The 20,058-nt window shown below is 39.6% G+C and overlaps 1 protein-coding gene across 4 annotated transcripts in view; it reads left to right on the plus strand.

The window, feature by feature from the left end:
- The window catches only part of vrk3.L (VRK serine/threonine kinase 3 L homeolog), a 47,030-nt gene extending 46,002 nt beyond the window's left edge, over positions 1–1,028 (plus strand). For 3 of the 4 annotated variants that reach the window (XM_018256731.2, XM_018256729.2, XM_018256730.2), the window contains one exon: positions 332–1,028. The gene's annotated coding sequence lies outside the window, so the exon portion shown is untranslated. The remainder of the gene's footprint in view (positions 1–331) is intronic. The other variant, NM_001092778.1, reaches the window with a different exon arrangement.
- Positions 1,029–20,058: the final 19,030 nt, after the last annotated feature.

Raw genomic sequence — 20,058 nt, forward strand, 5'->3', positions numbered from 1 at the left:
TAATATCAATAACTCAGTATTTTATAATTTGCTTGCCAGTACAGCTGCTATGGGGATAGGATTCTATTGCTCTCACTGCAATAATAACATTTTAACACCAAAGGATAAAGCCTCCATTTTTCTAATTTCAAGGGTTTGCCTTGTTCCCGCTGTAACAATTTATTGATAAAAAGGCAGGAGACAGAATATTATGGTCCTATTATGTATTTGTGGGTATTAAAATAGTACAGTTACAAGTACAAAGAAATATTCCACTGCCTTACATATATTAGGGTATAACATATATAGGGTATTTGGAAATGGGGTCTAATGTATTTATTTATTTTTGCAGGCTGGCTTTTCATCTTGCAAACAGACGTCCTCCAAAAAAATATTTTTCTGTGGATAACAAATATAATGTGAAATAGGTTTACTAGTACTAATGTGTGATTTTAAAGTTTTAAAATTATTGTTGAATTTTATTTCTGATTGTTTTATCTGCAGTCATCATATATTAATGACCAAACTAGATCTACATTTTAGTTGTTATTGAATGCATTGAAAGCAATATATTTTACCTCCTATCTTATCCCACCATTGAAGTCACAGACTTTTTACTTTTCATAAAGTTGTGTTACTGGGAATTCTTTTAACTTGTGTGTTGGGTGTGACCTATTTTCACTTTTTGTGAAATTTCCTGCCGTGCTTGTAGAAATGTCATACAGTGCTTTCATTGCTATTAATGTAGGTAGCAAGAAAGACTTATTTGAAAGACTTAATTGCTTATTACTCATTGCTGGATCATAAGTACCATTATTGTATTAAACACCTTGATGCAAAACACGGTAACAGAGTTTTAAAATCAGTATTAAAACATTCTATACTGGAAACATGTTATGCATTCTCTTCTATCAGAATTGTTTGTTCATTAAAATATACTATAATCATTGTCAGCCATCTTCAGGAATAAAATGTTTATGTTTATCTGATATACATTGGTGGTGATGATATGTAAGTGAAACATCAGTACAATAAAAATGTGAATTGTCTTTAAAAGTGACCTTATTCACCAAACTGTTGTTCTAATAAAGAAGAACTAAAGTTAAAAATCACTGAGAGTACCAAATGTTAGGCTGGTATAGAAGCCCAAAACATAATGTACAATATTTCTGTGGTACTTCTGTAGTTAAGCTTTAGTTCTCCTTTAAGGACTGGGACCCAAAACATAACCGCATACTCATCCCTCAAGTCAATATACCCTCTTTGATGCAGAGGACTTTGTTTTAGAAGACACTGACTGATACCAAATTCCGATACCGAAAGATGCAAAGTCAGTTGTCCACAAATATCCCCAAATCCTTTTCGGTTAAAGGAGAACAAAAGGTTAAATTACTGGGGGGGGGCTCTTTTAATATATAAAGATGTTATGTCTGTATATAATACTTAGGGGCAGATTTATCAAGGGTCGAATTTCGAAGTTAAAAATACTTCGAAATTCGACCATCGAAATTAAATACTTCGAATATCAAATTAAAACTTTTTTCATCGAATTTGGGCATCCTGCGATCGAATTAAAATTGTTCGATCGAACGATTTTACTTCGACTTCAAAAAACTTAGAAAAATGCTGTAGAAGGTCCCCATAGGGAAAATAGAGAAAATTCACTTCAACCCTTGATAAATCTGCCCCTTAATGTATCCTTATGGGATCCACTTGGTGAAGACTTAAGCATAAAATATTATGGTAAAAAAATGCCATTTCATTTACTATGATTAATGCTAAGGGTCTTAAAGGAACAGTTCAGTGTGACAAAACAAACTGGGTAAATAGGCTGTTCAAAATAAAAATATTTATAATATAGTTAGCCAAAAATGTAATGTACAAAGGCTGGAGTGACTGGATGTGTAACATAATAGCCAGAACACTACTTCCTGCTTTTCAGCTCAGTAAGCGACTTGAAGGGGAGCCACATGGGACATATCTGTTCAGTGAGTTTGCAATTGATCCTCAGCATGCAGCTCAGATTCAAAAGCAACAGATATGACCCATGTGGCCCCCTCAAGTCTCTGATTGGTTACTGCCTGGTAACCAGGGTAACCAGTCAGTGTAAACCAAGAGAGCTGAAAAGCAGGAAGTAGTGTTCTGGCTATTTAGGAATAAATACTACTCTATTCTATATTCTGCTCTAGCACAGACAAAAAAGCCAGAGTAGCAAAAATGATCTAGATCTAGTATTAACACAAACAGATCTCCTGGACTTTGTTGAAAGTGTACATATAGGGTCAATTACGTGGTCAGATCTATAAAAGATCAAGTACATAGCACCTCTAGACCCCAACGGAGACTTAACCTTGTTTTAATTACAAAACCTCTCAATAAGGAAAAGGTACATAATGCAATACAAGAATATTTTTCGATAAACGATAATGGATAGTCTAACTCCTTTAGTTTATTGAATGCCCGTAAGGCATACATAAGGGGGATCCTCATAAAAATAGGATCCAGGGGGAAAAAAAAAAGTACAGACATATTAAAATCTCCTTCGACAACTGTACTCCATGGAATATAAACATAAACAAAACCCTTTAGAATCATTGGGGGCTCAAATTAAGGAAGTTAAGATTAAACTCCAGAATATAAATGTTACAAATGCAAAATAAAGTAAATTATATTAAAGCTAACCACTAAAGAATGGGCAACAGGGCTTCTACTTTATTAGCTAATCAAATCCGAATGAGACAAGCACAAAGACATATCCATAAGAATAAAGAGATTCATGACCCTAGGATAATAGGGAATCACTTTGTGGAATTTTATAAAACCCTTTATAATCTGTCTGATAGCCCTAGAATAACACCACCAAATGTACAACAAATTAACGCCTTCCTAGATAAAGTACAGCTTTCCAAACTTTCTCCAACTCTGGGATTAAAATTGAGGAATAAAATTACCAATGATGAAGTTACTAAGGTTATAGCATTGTCCTCTAGTAACAAAGCTCCTGGCCCAGATGGGCTAACCCATTTATATTACAAGATTTATTCCTCACTGTTCATCCCACAGTTAACTAAGACTTTTAATGCAGGCTTTTCTCTATGATGCTTTCTAAAAGAAATGCTTTTGTCCCGAATAATAACTATATTAAAACCAGGTAAAGATCCTACACTTGTTAAAAATTGGAACAATAAGATTTAGGCAAGGAAGAGCCTGAGAGGCAGAACAACTGCTCAAGTGAATTTATTTGTGTTTCACACTACATGTTTCAAGCCTCCTGGCCCTTTGTCAAGTGACACTTGACACTTGACAAAGGGCCAGGAGGCTTGAAACATGTAGTGTGAAACACAAATAAATTCACTTGAGCAGTTGTTCTGCCTCTCAGGCTCTTCCTTGCCTAAATCTTATTGTTCCAGTTTGAAGTGTACCCAGGTGGAGGTACTTAACAAGGATTGAAGCCGACGAATTGTATGCAGAAGGGTTACAGGTAACAGTCACCAGACTGACTTGTTAAAAATTACAGACCAATTAGCTTATTAAATGTGGATTTAAAATTATATGCAAAAATCATAGCACTGCGTTTACAACCTGTCATGACAAAAATAATAGACCCAAATCAGGTTGGATTTACCATGGGAAGAGGGGCTCCAGATGGTACACGTAGAGTTATAGATATACTTTATTACCTTCAACACACTTGGATTCCTTCTATCTCTAGATGCGGAGAAGGCGTTCTATCGAGTTAATTGGCTATACCTATCTGCAGTTTTACAAAAAATGAATTTTCCTAGTGAACTGAGAATGGCCATAATGGCACTGTATGAGGGACTCTATGCTCAAGTGAACATCAATGGTACCCTCTCCACCCCCTTTAATAATGGGACTCGTCAGGGCTGTCCATTATTATCCCCTTTGACTTTTTCGTTAGTGATCGAACCCCTAGCTCAAACCATAAGGCAAGATTCTAAAATAAAGGGGGTGGATATAGCTGGGTATAATCAAAAGGTGGGATTATTTGTGAATGACACTATTATCTATGTGACTTCCCCTTCACAGTCACTGAAAATTTTAAATACTCTATTACAAGCTTATTCAGAAGTGTCATATAAACTTAATGAAACAAAAACGCAGGCATTATGTATTACACATCTCAAAGTGAATTTATTTCATTGAAACAAAAATATCCGTATGAATGGAGATTTGATTCTATAAAGTATCTGGGCATAGAACTTACAACGTCCCTCAGAGATTTGGTTAGGGTAAATATGAATATTCTTCATACAGATATACAAAAATCTTGGAAACTATAATATTTATCTTGGCTGGGAAGGGTACATGCCTTAAAAATGTTAGTGTAGGGTTTTGTACATATTTAGAACAATTCCTATCAATATTCCTGTTTCATATTTATCTAAATTGTGTGTCACAATTAATATTACAATCTCCTAGCCGTATGGGTAGCATTAAGGCTCCAAATATAACAAGGTATTACCAAGCGTTCAACTAGGAACAATTCAAGGTTTGGATGACTTAAAGTTGGCCGTAGACGCAAATATCCGATCGTACGAATCATCGTACGATCTGATTTTCCCATCTCCCAACCTGCCACTAACCATTCCGATCAAATAAAGTACAAAAGAACAGATCAGCTGATGTTCTGCCCCTGATAGCAATCGTACGAAAGTTATGTCCGACCAAAGCTAGTGGCAGTCTCCCTCTGAAAATCGTACGATCGGCAATACATGCAGAGATTATCGGCAGCCGACAGAAATCTTTTAACCTGTCCAATCGACCAAACGACAGATCTCTGCCGGACGAAAAATATTGGGACTCTCCACATACGGTTCGAAAATCGTACGAATCCTCGATTCGTACGATCAGATCTTTGCGTCTATGGCCAGCTTTAGACTTTGATAAATGTTGGGTGCAAATTGAACAGGCAATCATTTAGGATGTGTGACAGAAGCGGAACTCACCCTTGGCCATGCAGCGTCCCCCTGTAGATCGCAGCTCTCGCAGGACCCGGCCACTTCCGTCCGGTATGTGTATACAAAAGTTGAACCCGCTGTCTGGCGCTGATCCAAACATCAGAGAGAGTCGCTATTAAGAATGTGGCTTTTATTCAAAACACAGTGTGGTGCACATGGCAGTGGGTATGTGTTTCTGTACATACCCACTGCCATGTACACCGCACTGTGTTTTGAATAAAAGCCGCATTCTTAACAGCAACTCTCTCTGATGTTTGCAATAGCGCCGGATAGCAGGTTCAACTTTTGCAAATTGAACAGGGTCTGAACTTCTCATTCAGAATCTTAGTTTATCTTAGTGCATCCGCATTTAATCTAGGTTAATAAAACACATACACGCACTTCCAACAAACTGAATAACACACGACTTCATAGTGGAAGTAATGAAGTCCGGGACATTGTCCCTAAAAAACATCTTAAAAACCAGGCTATAGGTGGAGCGGTGAGCTAACAACGCCTTCAACACTGCATGTAACAGCGTGCCTGCTGCAGTTAGTTATACTGTAAGTATGGATGCCAGTAGCAGTCCCAGAACCCTTCCTTACAAACTGCACCAGTATAGGGTATTACTGATGAAGCTCCTTGTCCCCATCTTCTTCTGTCTTGTCTTTGTCTGGTCCGCCCCTTTTGTAATCTATCCTTCAGCCAGATCCAAGAACAAATACGTTTCAGGCCAATATTCTTTGATAATTAACCCACGGTGTGGCACAGATTCAATTGTTTTAGGAAAACTAAAAAGATCTAATCTAAGTAGATCCACTGCAACCCCAGATTCTAGATTTTGTCTCACTTCCTCATGGATGGACATTTTGAATTTGGCATATAAATGTATGCTGGACTACGCTGTTCGTATTGTGATTTAAAATGTAGTTCAGTATATTCTCTCTTATTACACCCTCCAAACGCGTTCCTGCCACTGATGTAAAACAAACAGACCTATTGTTTTCAGGAAGAGAAAGGGATCACTTTTTACATAGTTAGAAGGGGCTGTTCAAGTTAACATAGTATGATGTAGAAAGTAATATATCATGAGACAATTCGCAATTGGTTTTAATTTTTTATTGTTTGTGGTTTTTGAGCTATTTAACTTTTTATTCAGCAGCTATACAGTTTGAAATATCAGCAACCAGATTGCTAGGGTCCAAAGTACCATAGCAACCAAGCATTGATTTGTATAAAAGACTTGAATATGAATAGGAGAGGTCTGTATAGAAAGACGAGTAATAAAAAGCAGCAATAACAAATTTGTAGCCTTAACAGATTATATTTTTATATAGAGGTCAGTGATCCCATTTGAAAGCTGGAAAGAGTCAGAAGAAGAAGGCAAATAATTAAAAAAACAGATTAAAAAAAAAAACTGAAGACCAATAGAAAAATTGCTTAGAATTCATCATTCTATGACATGCTAAACAGTTAACCTAAAGGTGAACCACCCTATTAAAGGGGAACTATTGAGAAAAAGAACATTTTATGTAAGTTTCATATCATTGACATAAGAAACCTTCAAATTATAATCAATTAAAAATTCTGTACAGTTTCCCCCCCTCTTACCAGTGTTCTACCTTTGCTACAAGATGTATTTGAGCTCACTATTTCAAAATAACCAATTATGACAAAATCCTGTCTCTCTACAAGAAGAAGAAGATTGTGCCAAAAGAGCTTCTACAGAAATATCCTGGGCTGGTGCAGTGTTCTGCCAACAGGAGCACCAGCCTGGGCTATCAGGTAAGCGATTATAATCACTGGGATGGTGCCTAACACTTGGAACCTCCCAGCGATTTTAAATTTCATTCTCCTTTACGAAAACTCGTTATACACTTCCATTTAGCGTATAGCTAGTATTTATATTATTTCTTTTGTATTTTAAACTGTCTTGGGCAGGGCCCTCTTTACCTTTCCTATCAGTTATCAACATTGAATGCAATTTTCTAATTTACTGCCCATTTATCCAATATAGTTAAATCTCTCTCTTTAAAGTGCACGATTTAATATCATCGGCAAAAAATGGAGACAGTACTTACAATGTCATTCTCAATGTCATTTATTAACAAATCTTTGGTGTGGCAGGAATTCAATTGATTTAGGAAACTCTAAATAGATCTAAGTAGATCCACTGCAAACCTAGTGTTTTATCTTCATAAATTTGGAATATAAAACTATGCTAGACTAAAACGATAGTATTGTGGTTTAAAATGTAATATTTTTCTCTTCACACCCTCCAAACTGGCTCCTGTCACCAATGTAAAATAAATAGACTCCACTGTGAGTACCTCATCTCAATGGAATAAGAAACTTTCTAAATGTAATTAAATTAAAAATTCTGTACTGTTCCCTCCCCCTCCTCTTCCCAGGGTGCTACCTTTGCTAAGAGCTGTATCTGAGCTCACTCTTTCAAAATAACCAACTATAACAAAATCCTGTCTCTTTACATGCATGATTTGTGGTGAAGTCAGTTATTTTGTTTGTCAGTTAGCATTAGCTCTAATACATCTAGGAAAGGAAGTCCTTCCCAACAAATGTATTAGACCTACCTGGCAATCAAAATCTGACACTGACTTGTGCATGAAGAAATGAGAAAGAAAGATTGCTGAGATGGGGATAGTGAAAAGTAACTTAATTATTTTAGAAATGGTAGGACCTGAACCTGCCAGGGCATTCCACAACCTAACTGTGATGAACCATCCATCTACAATGCTTCAGATTAAAGCTTTGTTCCTCAAGTATAAAGTGGTGGGCTCTAGTGTGTTGATATTTTTTATGGGAAAACAGATCCCATATCTGCCTATAATACACAAAAGCCATGAATATCCTGTAAATTATATCCTTATAAACGGTGAGTAGTGATGTCATCAGTTATAAACGGTGAGTAGTGATGTCATTTCTGTCACATGACTCACTAAAATTTGTGAATTATAATAAATAAAGTACCCCCAGTTGTAAAATATGAGGATATTAGAAGTTACCTCGGAGTTCCATGACCTGTATAAAAACACTCGGCCTTCGGCCTCGTGTTTTTATATGGTCATGAAACTCCTCGGTAACTAATAATATCCTTATATTTTACAAGAGGGGGTACTTTATTCACTATATTATGTCCTCTACTGTATCATAAAGAGGATACAACACCAACCATAACATTCTACCCTAGTAGTTTAAACTTTCTATCCCTTTTACTAGTTTAGTTGCACCCTCTCTCCAGCTCTGTAATAACCAATCAAGATGATGCCATACCAGGGACCTTTAAAGAGGCAATATAATTACCTAGTATTAGGTATAAGTGCATAACTTTGCAATTATCAATATACTTCATTTAACAGTTTGCTGTGGTTTTCCAATTTAGTCAAAACTGCAAAATGGCAGCATCCTGGATGGCCTATGGTTTTGCATATTTAGTATCATCATAGGGTCTGTCCTTGGCCCTTGCTTTTTAACTTGTTAAAGTTTCAGTACTTTAATAAGTTAAAAAGCAAAGGGCGAAGGACAGACCCCTGCAGTATGCCACTAACAGCACTGGTCCAATTATAAAATGCTCCATTTACCAACATTCTTTTTAATCTAATGCTAAGTAAAACAGAAGAGCCATACTCAGGACTTGATATATTGTCAAATTTGACCACTTGCTGTAACACACAGCAACCTAAATGTCTAAAGTGCTATGTGGAGGTTGTCTCTATATTTTCAGGCTGCTATAGCTCCAAAACTATGATTTGGACAAAAACTAAGTGCCAAACCTATGGTATTGGGTCTTTGGAATAGTATTTGTGCATTAGTTAATTAACTGAATAATTGTGGCTCATTAAACAAATCAAGGTTAGGCACCCTTGATATTATTCAAATTATATGCAGTTTTAAGGCCAACAAAAATTAATTTCAGAAGCAAATGTAATAAACTTATCCATTTAGCACTTTTGTCTGCTTAAAAATTATTATTTATTTTAGTATTTCCTGCATTTCAGTTTCCAGAGCAAAATATGACAAAATGTTTCTTTCTTCAATTTAGATAAACGACTTTTCCTGAGGAAACAGGAAAATGAATTTTCACATGCAGGAAGACCCTGACAGAATATAGCCATTTCCTCTGTGTTAGAAGCAATTTATTCCCTAAAACTAACAAGTTATTTACATTTCTGTGTACAGAGTTGCATCTTGGTAATGGGTTTTGTGATGTAACCAAAATACATAGCAGCAGAAGATTTTTAAAACATGGTCCGTTGGGATTTATTCCTTGATATGAGTACAAAAAACAGCAAAAAAGTTATGCAGAATTATTCAACATAATTAATAGATCAACCTTATCTAGAGATTGTTAAATTTAATTATTACAGGTATGGGACCTTTTGTCCAGAATGCTTGGGACCTGGGGTTTGTCCAGATAAAGGACGCTTTCTGTAATTTGGATCTTTATACCTTAAGTCTACTAAAAAATCATTTAAATATTAAATAAACCCAATAGGCTGATTTTTCTTCCAATAAGGATTAATTATATGTTAGTACAATGTACTGTTTTATTATTACAGAGAAAAAGGAAAAAGTTTCTAAAAATTTGGATTATTTGTATAAATTGGAGTCTATGGGAGATGGCCTTCTTGTCATTCAGAACTTTCAGGATAACTGGTTTACAGATAACTGATCCCATACCTGTTTTTGTTTTTAGATTTTTTTTCTCTATAACAGAAGTTGTACAAAACTTCCTACAGCATTTTTAAGGGGATGTTCACTTGCTGGAATATTAAGGAAGTGTCACAACTGCTTCTGCTGACAACATGTTATTACTGCTGCACTGCTGGTGACTATAGAAGGGATTTGCTGCCAGTAGGTGGTGAAAAGTGGAAACAGCTAGTAACAGTGATATTTGCATCACAATATAATTAATATTGCTTGATGCAAATGCTATTTTGATGAAGTGTCTAGTTTAATCGTGGAAAGATCATGTATTGATCCCATGTTGCTGCACTGTATTAATTAGGCCCATAGAAGTATGTGTGTAAGTCATGTTAGGCCTTGCAAGTTAATTTAAGGTCTCTGGGTCTGGAAAAATGGAAATGGTTCCATTTCTTTTATCAAACTGTTCAACACACAGCTCAGGTATTTGATTTTAGCTGTAAGCAGTGAGGTATGTGCTGCACCTGAGCTACCCTTTAAGCATGATTGTTTTGGTAGTTTCAGATTACCTTCTATCCCACAGGCAGCAAGGAATTCTGCTACTGAGAGCCTAAAAACTAATACAGAAAGGTACTGTTTATTATTCAAAGTGTTATTGCATTTGCAAAAGGCGTGGGGGAAAAGCCAACTAATTAGAAATTGGCTGATGCTGTTTACTAGGAGCTAAGTTGTAAGGCTTTTATTTGATTTTCTTTAGTACTGTTACTGTCTTTAGACCACTTCAGAACATTTACGCTGAATGACTGTTGTAACCCCAAAAGTAATATGCTAAAACTAATGTTACTTTTTGTGAAACACAGGTTTTGACATTTCATTCTGTCACAGTAAAAAATAAAAATACTGGGGCTTGGCCTGAAGTTGAATGTGAGAGGTCGCATGTAAAGGGAGCTCTGCAACCTGGTCTGCAAAATCTTGTATTATCCCAAAAAAAACGGCTTTAACAACGAAGCAATGTGATCCCCCTTGGAAACGTCTACCCCCAAGATCACTCATGGGGCAAAACAGAGCGCAAAAAAAGAGCCTCGGAGGCAGCAGCGCAGCTAAAGAAATTTTCCAGAGAGCCGAATGGTGAACAAAACGGTGCAGATATGCAAACACCAGGCCCATCCGCAGACGAGGCAGCCTCTCCCTCACCATCAGCCCAAGAGCCAACGGTAACTGAGTTTCTTACAGAGTTTCGAGCATTGAAAGACTCCTGTTCCAGTCTAAACTGTTCCAAAACCGAGAAAATTAAAATTGAACTGTCAATAATTAAGCTACAGAAGGTGCGGGAGAGGATGACTGAGCTTGAACGGAGGGTCAGCTCGATGGAGGATGTCTGCCACCTGCTACCGAACCAAGTACAGCACCTTGATCAGACAATAGATGCCTGCACCTCAAAAGCCGATGACCTAGAAAATAGGCCCCGCCGCAACAATCTGCGGTTCATCGGCTTTCCAGAGAGAGCGGGGGGAGACTCCCTGGAACACTTCATTGAGGCCTGGCTGACTGAACAATTTGGCCCGCTATCTTTTCCCAAGCCTTTGCTGTGAAACGCGCCCACAGAATCCCATCGAAGGCACCAATACCGGGTGCACCCCAGCTCCTCTCAACGCAAGGCTGCTGAACGCCAGAAACAGGGACGCTGTGCTGGCACAGGCCAGATGGAAAGACACTCTCAACTCTCAAGCATCCAAAGTATCGTTCTATGCGGGTTTCTCATCTGATGTTCAGCGTCAAAGAGCCAAGTTCCATGAAGGCAAGAGCCGGCTATGCGAGATGGGGCTACAATATGCAATTCTCTATCCTGCTCGACTCCGTGTGGTTGCCGAAGGCCAGACCCGCTTCTTTACAGCTCCTCAAGACCTGAACAACTGGCTGGACACCCAGAGGAGGCACCCCAACAATCCTTAATCTGCACAAGCGACCTATATTCCTTCCTCATGACATCTTGAGGATAAGGACTAAGCAAAGACACTAAGGGGCAGATTTATCAAAGGTCGAAGTGAATTTTCGAAGTAAACTTCGAATTTCAAAGTAATTTTTGGGTACTTCAACCATCGAATAGTCCAACTTCGATTCGAATTTGAAAAAACTTCGAAATTCGAAGATCTAATTATTTTTAAGTGCTGTCTCTTTAAAACTTCGACCATTCGCCACCTAAAAGCTGCCAAAGTGCTGTTTTAGCCTATGGGGGACCTCCTAGAACCTGCATGGAGGCAATTGGGGGAGTTAAAAAAACTTTGATCGAAGTACGATTGTATGTTTCGAAGTAGGCCGAATTCAGCCCACTTGACCCCAAAAAACTTCGACCTCCATTCGGTTGGTCATTTTGAATTCGAAGTTCGAAGTTTTTTTTAACTTCGACCTTTGATAAATAAGCTCCCAGTAACTGCCCCGCTACCATTCACTCCTAGCCCATGAGAGGCCGCTGGGTCAAACTTCTGGACTATAGCACAGCTGATAAAAACCTTTACCCAAGTGAGTGTGGCTATAACACTGGCTTACTTCAGATACAAGACGCTTAGCCTTCAACTGGTTTATGAATAGAGGTACCTAACGTTAGTTACTCCAGTTTTCTCTTTTCCCTTATTTTTTCTCCATGTTTTGTCACTTCCCAATACCACTGTGTAACCAGGCCAGGAGCAGTTCGTTCAACCTTTAGTTTTTTCTCAGACTAGGTTTAAGTACCCACTTAACAATATCAGCCTGAGCAGCCTGGCGCCCCCGAAACATTTTTGCTATTTGGGCATAAATTCTGCCAGTTGTTGGGGTCTGGGGCAGAAAAGGAGGGCAAAGGTTTCAGTTGGGTCTGTTCAATTGTTTATGGTTAGGGATGGGCTAATTTTTTCGCCTTGTTTTGCCGCGGAAATGACGCCCATAGACTTATATGGCGTTGTGAGTCAAATAAAATGACGCGCATCAAAAAAAATTTGCCGAGCGTCAAAATTTTTTTGATGCCCATAGACTTTAATGGCCATCAGTGACATTTCGCCGGTGGCACATTTTTGGGGAAGCGAAATGGATCAAGTTCGCCCGTTTATGGTTTACATTCAGGTATGCTAACAATGCAATATGTCATGTACTCCACAACGGAAACTGCCAGAGAGGGGGGTAAGAAACCATTGCAACACCCAACACAAATAGAGATATGGCGCTCAAGGTGATTATTAACAGAGAATAATTAAGAAAAATGAAAAAAGTCCTTTAAAATCACTTTCTCTTGCCGATCTTCCCACAGTCTCTCAGCTGCACAAAAAAGTATCCAAAAATGTATATGCAGATACGCGCCTATGGCAACAGAGAAAGAAACAGAAAAAAATAGCGCAATATGTTTCAATATCACACCAACACCCAGTGGTGGAAAGCATGTAGCCAGGAATAGTATGCCTCTGAGGAAGCCAGCTGATTGGCGAAACGCGTCTGCATCAGGAAGGAAGTGATGTGACGCAGGAAACACAGGAAGAGCCACGAGGGGTATACACACACTGGCAGGGCCCCTAGATCGAGAGTGCAACCTGTGCAAATATCTTTTCCTATGTGCGATCATTCTTCACACTAAATGTGAGTGCAAATTTGTTTTAAACTTTTTTATACTTTTTAATAAATGGTGTTACACTATCCTGGCTTTATATCTCTCTATGGGAACATGAGGAGCTGACAGGAGAAGGAGGGAGAGACCTGCTAAACACTACAGTTTGTAGTTAGGCAATCCAGCCAAACGGTGGTGGAAAAATTGGAAAAACTTTGCATGTCATCAATAACAGTGGAAATTTAAAGAGGAAATACACCTCAAAAAAAAAAAACCTGGACACTGGGTGATGGTGTGATATTGAAACATATTGCGCTATTTTTTTCTGTTTCTCTCTCTGTTGCCGTAGGCGCTGATCTGCATATACATTTTTGGATGCTCAAGGTGATTAGTTGGAATGTAAGGGACCTAAACGATGCTATAAAGCGTAAGCTTGTTCTGGACTATCTAAAAAGAAATGGGGCCAACATTATCATGCTCCAAGAGACACATCTGGTAGAATCCAAAATATTGTCCCTAAAACATCTGTGGATAGGATGGTATTACCACGCCGAATACTCAACCCATTCCTCAGGGGTAGCAATTCTCATATCTAGAAATGCCCCCTTCAGACTTGAATCCATAAAAACTGATAGTAAGGCGATTTCTCTTTATTCATGGCTATACACAAACCCAGGAGGTAATTTTAGCATCCATATACATCCCCCCCCCCGCTACAATGATGAGTGCACAGTGCATTTAATTAATTGCGTGGCACAATATCAGCGTACCGTGGTATATGCACTGGACGACTACAATGCAATATTGGATGCAGCTCTGAACAGGTTTAGGAAAACTCTCATAGTTGGTCAGGAACCCGTCACGAATATAACTGATATCACTGCAGGAGCTGGCCTCACTGAAGCCTAGAGGCACTTTAACACTACAGACAGACAGTACACCTGCTTCTCTAGCTCGCACTCTGTACTATCTAGGATAGACCACTGCTATGTCAACCAAACAGCCTTGGCACATCAAAAAAAACCGATACCTCCCTAGGGGGATATCTGATCATGCCCCTATTGAACTCAAAATCACGCTGGCCCAGACCCAGGTGGTCGCTGAACCCAGCTTGGCTCAACCTATTGGTAAATTACAAGTCACCAGAGGCTGAGATTCTTGAATTTATTGAAATCAATGAGGATACAGTTGACCATTGCACACTCTGGAATGCCCTTAAGGCCCACCTAAGAGGGGTACTGCACGCCGAAATATGTGCCTACAAACAGCAGGCCCTGAATGAGGTTGAGATGGCAGAGAAGCACATAACAGCTCTTGAAAATGATTTAATAGTAAACCCGAATTTGCAGAAGTTTAAGGAGCTCAAAGAAGCTCAAGATAACTATTATCATCTTATGATAAATATGAGGGCTAAGTACAAACACTTCTTTGGTAAACTGAGGGGCCCATTCACTAAGTTCGAGTGAAGGAATAGAATAAAAAATACTTCGACTTAAAAATCGTTAGACTATTATACACAAGGCCATTGATTCATTCCCTTTAAGAAAGGCAGCAGGAGCAGACGGACTGCCGTCAGAAAAAGGCACAGCAGTACAATGGCTTTTCTGCACCTTAAGGTATACAACCATGCACTTCAGTCAACAGCCCTCCCAAACTCAATGTATGAGGCAGCTATTGCTCTGCTAACAAAACCTGGCAAGGACCCAACAATGTCATACTGCCCTATCTCACTATTAACTGCGGATGTTAAAATACTTGCCAAAATAATAGCAAACTGCTTGAAAAGGGTTCTGCATACCCTTATTATCAATGACCAGTTGGGGTTCATATCAGGGAAGACCACAGCACTCAATATCGGACGCCTGCTACTCAACGTTATCATAGATTATGCCAACAAAGGAACAAGGGCTGTAGTGGCACTAGATATAGCTAAAGTATTTGATACATGGGAGTGGGCTTATCTTTGGAAGGCATTAGAATCTATGGGGTTTGGTCGTGGGCTGCCCACTGTCGCCCCTGCTGTTTGCCCTGGCAATAGAGCCATTTTCAGCATCAGTAAGACAGAACCCTTGAATAGTAGGCTGGTCCTCACAAATAAGTGCAGACAAGATGCAGCTATATGCAGATGACACCCTGGTGTATCTGGAGGACCGAAGTCATTCAATATCAAAGCTTGTGGTTCTCACTCTTAAAGGTTAACCCTACCAAATCCACTCTATTCCTAGTGGATCCACAGTTGCCTGATGAGGATTTGAGCCAGTGCCCACTCCAGGTCACTTCCAAATTTGTTTACTTAGGGGTAGAAATTAAACTCCCCATTGCTAGTTATTATGATTTAATCATGTTTCGATTGCTGGAATGGACTAAAACAAAACTGGGCCCGATAGGTAGAAAAGCCCTCATCAAGATGTTCATCCAGCCTAAAGTCCTGTATGCTATGTGGCATGCGCCACTTCTTATTCCACAAACCTTCTTCAGAACATTAGATACTCTGCTTAGGAAATATATCTGGGGGAAAGGTCGGCCAAGACTTAGCCTTATTACTCTGGAAAGGCAGCAGAGAAGGAGTGGAATGGCAGTTCCTCACTCTATCTGGCCTTGCAACTATCTCATCTGGCTGCTCTTACCAGCGGGAGAGAAATTACTACACTATACTGTTCCTGTGTGTCTCTGCTTCCACGAGATCAAACATAATACAATCCATACTGGTTCCCAGTGACAAGGGGAGGCAGGGTTCTAACCCAATAGTGGTGGCAACCCAAGAAATATTCAGTAGAGCCACAAGGATCATGTCAATAACCACTACAGATCCCATGACACCACTCTGGAGGAGGGGGGGAGTAGTGGATTGACAAACCTTGATCCTCCAGATAGGTGGGTCCAAAGGCAGATTTCATCTCTGGGGGACGTATGGGAGCAGAATAAGCTCAGACCATTTGCGGCACTCCAAACTAAGTTTGGGCACCCTGCATCCCAATGGCTGAACTATATAAAGTTGCACCATTGACTGCTACAAAGTCAAAGGCTCTCCCCGATTGTGCTAGGAGCCCACCCACTTCTAACATTACTTAACCCCAAGTCACCTAAGGGCATAACATCAAAGCTATATAAAAAGATAAGGATTGTTCCATGGAAGAAATGCCAATCAAATCCAGGACAGCCCGGGAGGAAGATTTAGGGGTCATTACTGATGAACAATGAGTAGACTTCCTTAAAACACCAAACAGAGTCTCCGTTAACCCTAGGCACAAAATTCTACAACTGTACCTGATACAGGGTGTACTATACCCCAGCCCGACTCCACAAAATAAATCCTGATCTCTCCCTTAATTGTCTGAGATGTAATGAAAGCGAGGGCACCCTGCTACACACGTTTTGGTCATACAACCCTACTGGAAAACAGTATTGATATATTAACGGAGGTTGTGGGATCAAAGATATACAGGCCCGGATTTGCGGCAAGGCCGCATACGCCCGGGCCTAGGGCGGCAAAAAAATAGGGGCGGCATGCCGCCCAGCCGCATCACAGCGCATCACAGCAACTGCGCTGGCGTTTTTTCGCCGGCTCGCTGGGAAGGGGAGGTGTAGGTGGGCGCTAGGACCGCGCGGCCGCCTGGTCGGACCGCGCGGCCTAGGGGCGGCCGTCAATGAAATCCGGCACTGAAGATATATACAAATCCAATCTTTTGTCTCAAAAAGAGAAGCGAGTATAAGACACAAGGTGTGGGGATGGGCAATATCATGAGTCCACAAAATGAAAGATATGGCATAGTGTATTGCATTTAGCAGATTGCAGTGGCATATAGAATATACTGAAATAATAATAGGATAGGTGAGGGTAAGCTTTTCTAAAGCAATATGTTTTGAGAGATTGGGGGGCAGCCTGATGAAACACAGTAGGACATTTGAGAGAGGAGAGTAAAGCTCCCCATAGACGCGACGATTCTTCTTGCCAAACGACCGATTTTAGGGAAGCCAGACCAATTATCGTGTGGTTAGTGGTATTCGAACGATCGTACATCTTACGATTTTTCGGCCGACATCTGTCGGGAAATTGATCGGCCAGGTCAAAAAATCTTTGTCGGTCCCAGTGCAATCTCTCTATGTTTGCAGGGCCAAGCAGGCAGCTCCCCTTTGTTTTCCTGGTAAATTGGTCTTTTTAGTTGATGGTAAATTCGTACGATCGTACGATCGTTCTGAGAAGATCGCGGTCTCACGATCAGGATCTGATCTTTTAAAAATCTCAACATCTATGGCCAGCTTAAAGGACGATTTCTGTCTTGTACAATTTTAATTTAAGGTAGCCCTAGGATGTCCAAGGAGAAATGGTTGATAAATAAGAATAGACTCTAGATAAGAGATTTGGTTGGAGATTTGGAGAGGAGCAATACATTTGAGTATCGTCGACATAGAGGTGGTATTGGAAATCATATAAATTGATTAGTTCACCAAGGGAGAAAGTATACACAGACAATAATGCCTAGGACAGAGGCAGGAAAACCAGAACAGGGTGGTGTCATGAATACCAAGTGTATAGAGGGACTGGAAATGGTGATGATTTATGGCCAGGGTCGTACTGGGACGGTGGGAAACCGCAAAAAAAGCCGGTGGGGCCTGGCCCTCATGGGCCCAGCAGGCCCAGACCTACTCCCCAATCAGCTGGTGCCCAAAAAAAGTCTAAATGTGGCCCGGTGTGCCGGCATTCACACATGCGTGCTGCACGCTGGTGTTCGCGCATATACAAGGCCCCAATGGTCCAGTCCGACCCTGAATGCTGCTGAGAGATCTAGAGGTGTAACTAAGGAGAAGGGATCATTTTAGAGCAGTTTCTATTGACTGTTGTGACTGAAAACCAGATTGTAGTAGGATTAAAAGTTGGTTGTATACAAAGTGCTAAAGTAGTTTAGAGATATAGCGAAGCAAAAAGATGGCATAAAAGTTGGCAAGATTTGAGGGATCAAGAGATTTCCAGAATAGTTTGAGTGGTGATTAGTGCATTTTAATTGGAATGGTGGATTCCATTTGAGAGGGAAAGATTAAATATATGATTAAGAGTCCTGATTACATTAGATTTGCAGATACCTTTGGATGGAATAGGATGGAGAGGACAGGTAGTTAGATGTGAGAAAAGCAAACGTTTGGAAACTTCTACTTCATTCACAGGGACGAGGAACAGCAGAGACTAGTGAGTGTTGAGGGACGGCAAGGTGATGTCATTTCTTTCAATTTTGCCTCAAATTGAAGTGTTCAGTGATATCTTGAGCAGTGTCTGAAGTACGTGAAAGGGGTAGTGAAAAGAAAAGTAAAGAAAACTTGTGTAGGTTTTTTTTTTTAGTTAGTGAATTATAGGAGAACAGTGTAGATTTTAGCAAAAGGTCTGGTTATAATTGGGATTTGCACCATCAGTGCTCAAGAGTACATGGCCACCCTTAGCTTTACTTTGAGTTGTTTGGGTATACAACATTGTAATTTTGTCAGAAGAATACTTATAAATGGTAATGATGAGTGAGTTACAAGTGATGGCTGAAATATTAGAGTAAATAGAATCAAAGGGAGAAGAGAAATTAAACATACATAGATTTCGTAATTTCTGTTCTAGGAATGTCCAGAAATTTGTGATAAGTGTGGAGAGAGTTAGTTTGAATCTTGGGAGTTGCAACTAAGAGTAAGAGGGAGAATACAAACAAAAACATAAGCCAATGCTGATGTTAGAAAAAGTAAATGTGAAAAGTGAAACCTAAAGTTGTCAGAAAAGGGTGAGGTTAGTTAGGGAGGTTGAAGTTAACTAAATTAGGTTCCCTTTGATCTTATACCAAAGAAGATCTATACTTTCACCAGCTCAGGAAATGTCATCAAAGCTGGCCAGACACAAGCCAATAAAAGCTGCCCCTTGGCTCCTTCAGAACGAAATAGCAGCTCATTGGATTAGGTATGGGGTTGTCAAGACAGTCATGCAAGTTTGAAAATCCTGTTGGGTAAAGACTAGAGTGCAATATCTCCATGGTCCCACAGTAATTGTTGGCCCAATTTGGGCTAGTTCATGTACAAATTGTGTGAAGATCCACTAATCTCGCTACCCTACCAAGCAAGTGGATTTATACGTTTATGGCAAGCTTAAATTGTACCTCCCATATGGCAGGCAGGTGAGGCAGTGTCAAAGTGGAGGTTGATGGAACTGTTGATGAACGAATTGTGAACAGAAGTAAACTGATTGCAAATCGGGAATTCCAAAGGGTACAAGAGAGAGGAACAATAAGTTTGTGTATAGAAACAAGGTTTCTATTTTATAGACAGTTACGTGTAAAAGAAGGGAAAGTCGATATGTATTTCTGTTATAGAACTGCATTTGAATTAGGGCCAGGGAAGAAGAGAAGAACAAGGAGACAGCGGGATTTGTAAATTCTCAGTTATGTGAAATGCAGTAGGTTGCTGAGATATCAGCCAGAGTACATTAGGGGGCCTATTTATCACGTTGTGTAAAAAGTGGATTGAAGCACTATGTTGTCCATAGCAACCAATCAGCAATTCAATTTTAACAATTAGAAAAGAAAAGGAACGATCCAATTGGTTTGTATGAGCAACATCATCTGTAATGTTTAACTCCACTTTTTTCACAGCATGATAAAAAGATCCCTAAGCATTGGGTGAGGAGGAATAGTCAATAAGTAAGGTTGCCACCTTTTTTGGAAAAAAATACCAGCCTTCCAATATTCTTGCTGTTTTTTCCTATTAATAACATTGGCATCAAGCATCATATTCACTGGTAAAGCCGGTAATATACCGGCCAGGTGGCAACCCTATCAGTAAGTAGTGTGTAACATTGAGGATTGTTAGGAGTTCCAGTACAGCAGGAGCTAGGAGATAGAAAGCAGATTAAATAACACG

Source organism: Xenopus laevis, chromosome 4L, assembly GCF_017654675.1.
Source record: "Xenopus laevis strain J_2021 chromosome 4L, Xenopus_laevis_v10.1, whole genome shotgun sequence".
Classification (NCBI taxonomy): domain Eukaryota; kingdom Metazoa; phylum Chordata; class Amphibia; order Anura; family Pipidae; genus Xenopus; species Xenopus laevis.